Genomic DNA, 9577 nt, shown 5'->3' on the forward strand with positions numbered 1-9577 from the left:
AACATCTTTCCCTGAATATCCTCTAACCTGGAACTTATGAAACAGATCTGTGAGTAACTGCATCAGTAGCTGACTGCCATGAAGTGTTCGAGAGTCACTGTTTCACAGACTGTGCCTTTAAACTCCAAAGAAAACATTCAAAGCTCCCCCTCAAACTCGAGCTGGAGCTGGATCTGCTACAGACTCAAAGGAGGCAGATAATGATGTTCACAGTCTATTGTCAGCTACAAACACCTACACATTTACTGTCCTGTCCCAACCCACAAAGCACATCAGGGACCAGACAAGCAGGAGGTCTGCTGGTGTTCTTTTTTTTTGTGTTTTTTCCTCCTCTGAGACTCTTTCTTCTCCAAAGCCCCAGACTGAGGGAGAGGACCGAGGGTCTGAGTGTGACAGGCCTGCCCCATCCAGACCAAACACACAGGGACAAAACAACGCCCACAAACACCCCTAACCATGGAAAATGTGACAGCCCAGGCTGCTATTCATCCACTGTGTTACACACACACACACACACACACACACACACACACACACACACACACACACACACACACACACACACACACACACACACACACAGATGTATGCACACATACACTTACACAAACAGCGTAAAATTCCCCTGTTCACCCTGGTCTTTGCAGTACATGCTTTGGCTTCAGCTGACAGTGTGACAGGATGGTGATGGGCTCCCTCCGACAGCTTTCTACTCACTTTGTTCCCATTGTTGATCTCTGGATAAGGCCTCGTTCATACTAACAGTTTGTAACTTTGCAGGTATATGCAGCTGTAGAAACAGTGACCCAAAGTTTTAATTTCAATCAGGCAAAGTTTCCTGTGGTTTGTATGAGGGGCCGTAAAAACAACGTCTCCAAATTAAATCTGTAAGACCTGTTAATGTGCCAGCATCTGAGTGTTAGCCGGTCAGTCATGTCCTGTGATGGATCGCTGCATTTATGAAGGACGTCAACTTGTGTTCACAAAGGCTAGTAGCTCATAAACTGGAAATACAGAAACAACAACACCGCAGAGAAGATCCACAACCTGAATTTGCTGGAAAAATTGGGGGTTTTGTGCCAACTGTTGAAGTGACTGACTTGTGCACAAATCAGCACCGGGCAGGTTTAGGTGAGAACCATCGGTGGTATGATAGATGGACGCAGTCTCCCTGAGGCTACCCGTCTGTTTCTGAAACAGAGCTTTAAAGCAAATCATCTGCAGGAGCCATATTGGAAAAGGGGCGGGCCTTAACCTCACTTTTTAACATTTATAGGATGACAACCTGTCAATCAGCTGAGCTGTGCCTCTGATTGGACAACCTCCTGATCTTAATATCTTCTTAACTGCCAGTTAAGAAAACCCTTTGTATGGTGTGTACTGTTACAGAAATTAACATTTTTTTTGGACTCAGTGTGCATGTGGTTCCTGGTACATCTGGATCCGGTCTCACGTTTTAAGACTGGAGGTCTCTGCTTGATGAGAACACATAGAGTATCCAGTCACAGAGGTTTCTGAGAGGTTAGCGTGAACCTGGAAGGTGTCAGCAAGCCGGGACAATGAATGCTAAACTACAAAGCTCTAAAATTGTATTTGATTAGGATAGAAAACATGTAAAGAAAGCTGGTATGAAATAAGTATATCGGTGACTCAGCTTTCTTACCTATCCTCTAAATGTATAAGATACTTGACTGTGATTGGTCAAAACCTCCTCAACAATCCTCAGATCGTTCTACAACAGTCCATGGAAAACTAAAGGGGGCAACATCAAGTCTTAAAAAATGAAGGAAATTTGCAGTTCAGTAACCGTCCACTTGAGGCTGGCATTAAAAAATATTTACAGCATGGTTCAAGAAACAGTTTGAGTCTGAATCACTAACTTCACTGTCAGCACACAGTGTAACCAGGCGGTAATTGTCTTCTAACCCAGAAGTTCAGGAGATATTGATCGTGAGTTTGTCCAATCAGAGGCAAAGCTCACATGACTGACAGGTAGATGCTCTGTAGAAGTAAGGAAAGAGGCTCAGAGCCCGCCTCCTGTTCTGCAAACCTCAAACTGATGAAGACATGCTCAATGGACCGACTGAGAAGCTGGAGTTCAAATAAAAGTTCACCTGGGTGGTGATAAAACCCACTTCTGAGTCATTTTATTCATGAGAACAGTTTCTAATAAGTTTTCTTTTTTCTACAGTGTTGTGTCTCAAACCTATAAATACTCCCACCTCCCTCTGGTAATACCTGTGTCCAAAGATGAGATGCAGTGATGTGATTGGACGCTGAGGGGGCCAGGGGATCAGATGTGGTCACTACAGGATCCGATCTCCCCTGTAATCAGTTTCCTCCCCTCAGCGTGTAACAGCCTCGCTGCCCCTGAAAGCCCTGCATCATGTCTGTGTGACAGTGGGCTGACCGCCCTGGACGAGGGCTTTGGTCACTCTGCTCATTACAGCTCTATCTGAGTGACCGCAGGCCTATTGGAGAAAATCAGATGTTCCGGGGTTGACCTCTGCCGGCCTGACCTTCACCTGCTCCTCTGACCACAGGCTTTAAGGCAGCCCACCCCCCTGTCCCCCTTTTACAATGCTGGCCGAAGGTCCCCGAAGAAAGGCCAGCACACCCATTCACAATGCAGGACCATGGGCCATGAGAAAGGACAGCGCCTGCCAGGTCTCTGCGGACTCTTTGTAGCAGCCGAAGCTAATGGCACAGCCAGCACTAAAACACAAACACAGCCATTCACTGGGAGGAGGATGAGAACGGCCCCAAAACACACAATGGATTTAAAGGGACATTCAAAGCAACGCCTCTTCAATCAGAGACAGACAAAGTCATGTTGTCAACAACGTCCCTACACCGTCACGTCTGATCCATTGATTTGTTCCAAACTCACAGAAATCTGACGTTTACGGGAAATAACCGATCCAGATCAGGACAAGCACTGGGTCTGAGTCTGTGCAGACTGGACTAAGAGCAGATTCATTGACACTTCCTGGAAATTAAAAACAATACAGCCAGTCAAGGAAGCCCCAAGATAAAATACTGAACCACAACAAGAAGGAGCACACCTGGTATTTAGAGGGCAAATTACACCTGATCACGGCTTGGAGACCAATTAGAAAAATGTAAAAATTCACATTTCGCACTGTGGGATCTTTTTCCTTTAATGGACCAATGGAGCTTCAAGTGGGTCAGGGGCGTCAAACGGCGGCTGGCTCTGTGGAGATGCTGCAGGGGGCCTCCTTCATGACTGAGGGACCTGGTCTATGTGGGAATGACTGGGTTTTGGACTTTTTCTTCCAGAGGAACCAGCTCACTCTTTGGACCATCCTGATGTTCCCCTGATCTAAATCACTCTGAGAAGATTTGGGGATAGATGGAGAGGGACGAAGACAGAAATGGACGTCAGGTCCAGACAGGGGATGATCCTCAAACTCTGATTTCTGCCATCCAAACACGAGGACACTGTGTGACACTGTGCTGTTGTTCTTTCTTAAAATGGGTCAAGTGGAGCTCTGTGATCCTGCTTTCATGAATCTGATACTCAATCATCAATCTGTGGAAAATCAATAGAGAAATCTTTAGACAGAATCTATGTTGAAAGCCCTGAGTCATCAAAGCCGGGGTGTGAAATATGTGTTTGGCACAGCGTGCCTTTGACACCTGGCCGTGCTCTCCTCTGGGAGGTGATGAGGTGAAAAAAGGCCAAAGATCACAGCGACGTTTCCTCCTGGGGCTGATGAAGAAGCTGAGACCGGCTCTGAGTCACCTTCAGTAATCTGTGGGCTGATATTGACTCAGTGATAATTGGTCTGTTGGTCTAATGAGCTTAGCTTACATGGGCAGCCCAGATAAGCCTGGGGGGGAGAGGGGGGAGACTCACACCACAGATTGCTGAACAGAAGCCGGCTCATTAATCTCAGCAGATTACAACATTTTTGTTAAAGGCTGTGAAATGTGTCAACAGGTGCATCCTGTGCAGAGAGGCCTCGGAGGCAGCGTCAGGGGGAGCCTCAGGGGGAGCGACAGGGAAAGCTGAGACGCCTTTAAAAACGTGTCAGAGCACCCGAGATTACTACATCAGTGTGCCACTGCAGAGCTTAGATTATCAGGAAAGGAGATTACACCTTTGATATTTAAAAAATGAGTAATCAGGGCGGGACATTGAGGAGAAAGTGAGAAAGACAGAATCTTATTTTTGTCCTTTCAGTTTCAGAGTTTGAGGATAACTTATTAATATTGAGTTGAAATGTTCAGACTCTGATACCAGCCATAAAACCAACACAGGGAGGTTTCTTTATTGGTTCATTTTTTGGGAATGGAGTTAGAAAATAATCACATTACAATGTGTTTAAAAAGTTTCTAAGTTCTGAAGATGAATGAAGGCTATCAAAATAAGATAAGAAAAAAACTCCCGTACGATAGATATGAATGATGTAAAAGCCAGTAGTTTCTGAACTTCCAGCACTCGGTTCTTCTGATGGTTTACCTGCGGAAGTTAAAAATTTTCTGAGGTGGACAACGCGATGGGGTCCTCACGAAGCTGCGCGGACGTTGCTGACAGTGTTATCACTGTAGCTTTGTCACTTTTTATTCAAACAGAAAACTTCACACAGCGTCAGAAACCTAAGAATTGACTCTCTCCAGTGATTTATGGTTCATTATGGTAATCAGCATCATGTGGCGTGGCCCTGCAGAACAAAACAATGGAAATACAGCAAAAAGGCTGAGTGGCTGTGAAGGCTGCTCAGCTCCTGCAGGTCAAACTCTACATGCTCTTGTCTTGTTTCCAGGAGTAGACGGACCCAGAGTTTTCTTTTCTCAGGAGTGGAAGAACCACAAAATCATCTCTGCTTTATTTTTCTATTTTTCACAGTAATTTTCACAGTTAACAGAAAAATAAATGCACCAGATTCAGTGTATAATGTGTCTTTGTGAGGTTGTTTGAATGATCCAAAAAACTCATCTAAAAATAACAGACTGTGCAAAGACAATAACTCTTCAAGTTTTTCCCCAACATAAGATAAATCCAGCTCGAACAGAGAGCTGGGGAGCTGTGCTTTCAAACAACCACCATGTTCTTTCTCACTAACCCCCTAAAATAATCCACCTCCACACCATGTGCTGAAAAATCATTCACCAGATGGTAATAATTCAAGTTTATGTTCCACTGGAAAAAAGGCCAAAGCATTCAGACAGAGGGGGTTTAGAGACCAAGAAATTATTATTATTATTATTATTATTATTATTATTATTATTATTATTATTATTATTATTATTATCATTATTATTATTATCACTGACACCTCTAGAAATACATGTTTATAGAGTGCTTTGACAAAGTAAGAAAGCATTTCAGAAGATAAAAATCAAAGCTCAGGCCACACAGATAAAGACAGAAATCTCAATGAGCTGGTGTTATAATAATTAAATCATGAGTATTGAAATAATAAAAGTTTGAGTGAGTGATGCAGGCAGTGTGTGTGTGTTTAACGGCATTAACTTGTAAATTATGAGGAAAGAAAAATACATTTAATAGAATTATTAAAGGACTTTAAAATAATCACAAAAAGTTCAAAAAGGATGACACAAACACTGAGGACAAACATAAAAAGAAAAAAACACTCAGCAGCAGTCGAAGACGTTGGGCTGTAAAGAGTCTGAAAGTAAAACCGCCTGGACTTTATCCACCTGTAGACTCATCATGTCTGAAACACAGGACCAAACACACACACACAGCTCACACACACTCACACACACTCACACACACTCAGAGACTCCTCCTGGCTCTGTGATGGATTGGTCCCTCGTCGGTCGTCAGCGAGCTCCCCCCTCCTCCCTCCTCCCTCCTCATGTCCATCCATCCATCACTGAGTGCGGCCTGTGAACACGGCTGAGCCCACTCTGCGCTGAGCTGCTGTCAAGTAGGAGTCAACAGGGCCCACATGAGGCCCACATGAGGCCTGCTGCAGGCCAGCAGCTCCTCAAGGAGCAAGTCCTCAGTCTCTTACACCCTGTAAGCCTTACTGTGACCCCCCAAGACCCCACGTTCCCCTCCCCCTCACCCAAACACCCAACAGTGACCAGTTAGTTCGCCTTATGTTTCCACACACACTCACATGGTCACACTTTCACACACCACCACACAAGCATGTGGTCTCAGGCCAGGTCCTGCCAGGTCCCAACCTTTCGAACCCTCAGCCCGGTCCCCCCAGCCCAGTCCCCCCAGCCCGGTCCCCCCAGCCCATTGATCATGGCTGACACATCAGTGGCTGAGCTGCAACAGATGAGGAGGAGTGGACGGGCCGCAGGTCCTGGCAACAAACTGTGTCAGCACGTTAAAGCCGCTGCCCTCCTTCCTCTGGTCCCCCCAGGCCCCATCAGGCCCCCCCAGGCCCCACCAGGCCCCTCTGTTTAAGACCTGGACTTTGATCTGATGACGGGTCAAAAATCAACGCGTTAGTCCTTCAGAGGTGGTGTTCCTGTCACACTTCACATCAGGATGAGTGAAGCAGCTCACATGAAATAACTTCAGCAAACAAACAAAGCCAGGGAGTCAGAGGCTGCAGAGAAACCTCCTGGAGTCATCTTAGTTTTTGTTTAATGGTGTCTGGGTCTCTGTTCAAGGACCCAGGACTGTGGGGTACAGGGGGAACCAGTCTCCTGTCCCCTGACATGAAAATGACCCATAAAAGGATTTGTCCCGCTGAAAGGATCAGTCACAGAGTCAAACAGATCCTTCGTTGGTACACTAACTTCTCCACAACAACCTCTGGAGCAGCCACAGATCATAGAACAGCAGGGAAAACATTTGGAAGGGTCAAATTAAGGATTAGTTTGCCCTGCGACCTCCACTGCCTTCTCTGACCTCATGTCCAGCCCACCCCTCCACCAGCAACAAACCGAACCTTCATGCTGTCACAGGAAATGCTTCAACTGAAAACAGATTTAGAAACATGAGTGGATGGGGCTCCTGGAACTTTCCAGACATTTTGTGGCCACAGCGTTGGTCAAATGAAGAAACTGGAGCAGGGGTCTCCAACTGGTCGCTCACAGACCCTCACCCAGGAACTCGCCAAGGAGCTCACCAAGGAGCTCACCAAGGAGCTCACCCAGGAGCTCGCCAAGGAGCTCACCAAGGAGCTCACCCAGGAGCTCACCCAGGAGCTCACCAAGGAGCTCGCCAAGGAGCTCACCAAGGAGCTCACCAAGGAGCTCGCCAAGGAACTTGCCAAGGAGCTCACCAAGCAAACAGAAAATGTAGAAAAAAAGAATAAGGAAGAAGTGATGCAGTGACTCAGCAGCTAGCAGCTGTTGTTGTGTAAACAGAGTAATCGTTACAAACCTGGATTTTATTTCAGTGTTGCTGAAGCTGGTGAATACGAGTGAACCAGGTCGACTGGGAAAAAAACACTATGCAGGAGGCCTTGGACGATAGCTCGCAGTGTCAAACATCACATTAAAGGTAAGACTGTAGTAAGGTGCTGATATGTAGACGGATAAATAAATAAATAAGGTGATCTGAAGTAGCCTGTGACTTGTTTAATAGTTTTTTTGATGAGTTTTGGCCCTGGGAAAGGTTGGAGACCCCAGCCCTACAGTCAGTAGTTAAAGGTCAGTGTTAATCCTCCCTAGTTAACTCAATCAGACATACTGCATTAAACATTCAGTTAGTTATATGTGGGGGTTTTAGCCACTGGGATAATCTGCTGGAGCTCTGCCTTCATGTGCGCGTGCACTTTAACAACAAAGCAGGAAGCAACTTTCTTCAAAAACAACCACATTTGATTTAATGAAAATGGCAAAGGGCCAGCAGCTCTTACTGACAGATTTATTAACCCCTTAACCTCCACAAAATGCCAAAAACCCATGTGCAAGGCACTCCCAGATTAGATAAGAGGCTGTTCTTGAACAGCGCACATATGATGGTTTGGTCTCTGTGTGAAGCTCATTTTGAACCTCAGCACTCAAACTTGTTGTAAATGTTATTAAAGTAAAAACACAGAAACTAAACATTTTTGCTCTCGCCTGTATTTCTTTTTCTTCTTTAAAAATGTCATATTAGGATGTAGGGATGATGATATGAAATCTAAACTTGGATGGACTCAGGCGTCTGTTTACAACAAGTCACGCTCGGGGCTATTTTGGGCTCTGGAGGAACCACAGATCAATCCGGTTGGTCAAACAAGGTGTCAATCAAAAGGACTAAGCTGCAAAAAGCTGAACTCCAATCAATTGTTTATGTATTAGTTTCAGAAATAAATGTTGTTTGAAACTTGATATGAGCCAAATTCATCTGACCAGTCCAGAAACGTGTCTTATTTCAGGTCATTTAAAAGACAAAAAGAGGTCTGAACTGTTTGTAACAAGTTCAAAAAAATACCAATGGAACAAGAGAAAAGTGTCTTGTTTTTAGAAATTATTTAATTTCAAGAAATTTAAGAAGCAATTTTTTTTTTACCCACTGACAGATTCTTTTTATTTGTTAACACTTCTGACCTCTTTTTGTCTGTAAATAACTTGGATTAGGACACGGGTTTCTAGTCCTGTGAGGTGATTGTGACTCATAAAATGTACAATGAGAAAATGTATACTTAAAATAAAACAAAACACTTGGTGAGATTTCAGTTTGGATCTTCAACACCCCACAGAATCTAGAGAGCAAATTTTATTTAACTCTAAGTCAGCTGCTACCATGGGTTACAGGTGATGCTAACATCGTTTGTTAGCTCTTTATTTCACTGATTTCAGCAGTGAAACCACAGCTCACCTGTCCCTCAGGTGTGTCTGATCCAGATGATCAGTGGTCTGTTTCCTGCAGTGTTACCTACTGCGTTAACATCAGCAAACCCTGCTTCAGACCAAGGACCATGCTGTCCATTAGGGGGCGCTGTGGGGGAAATATGTCAGGATGGTTTTATGACAGGATCAGGATCTGATCAGGATTTGTTTTATATTCAGACTATTAACCATACTACATATATTTCTAACCCTGAATTCTGAACTGATGTTTTGCTCCATTTCCTCACTCAAGCCTGGTCTCGTGTCTTCTGACGCGTTTTTGAACTCTCACATTTTCATCCATTTTTTAAGAGACGTCAGCTGTGAGTGTTGTTGAGTTTCTGCAGAATGTGCAGAGATTTAGCATCAGACCAGCAGCCTACATGAAGTTTGGTGAGACCTCACAGATGGCTTTTGGTTTGGTTTGAGACAGAAAATATAAATGTACACATCATTAGAGCCAACACCAAGCCATGGTCGAATCCCTGCTCCTCTATGTGAACGTTCCTGACTCAAGACAGTTCAGTTCCATTTGTTTTAGAGAAGTTTTTTAAAAATAAATCAATAATTAAAAACTGAAGGACTGGGTCGGAAGATGCTCCACCAACATATCATCGCTGCTGCATGGGTATTTTTTCCCACCAGTGTCCAGGGCTAAAAGCTGCTGGGCTCAAAGAGGATCAGAGTTTCCATAAGAAGAGAGAGGACATGTTGTTAGCAGGACGTACAAGCGTGATAAATTTCCGTTGGTCTTTTGTCACTGAATACGTCTGGGCCCATATGCTGGACTACAAAGCTA

The sequence above is a fragment of the Halichoeres trimaculatus genome, unplaced genomic scaffold (assembly GCF_033239565.1).
Source record: "Halichoeres trimaculatus isolate MK-OKI-2021-1 unplaced genomic scaffold, fHalTri1.1 fHalTri1_scaffold_15, whole genome shotgun sequence".
In the NCBI taxonomy this organism is placed as follows: Eukaryota; Metazoa; Chordata; class Actinopteri; order Labriformes; family Labridae; genus Halichoeres; species Halichoeres trimaculatus.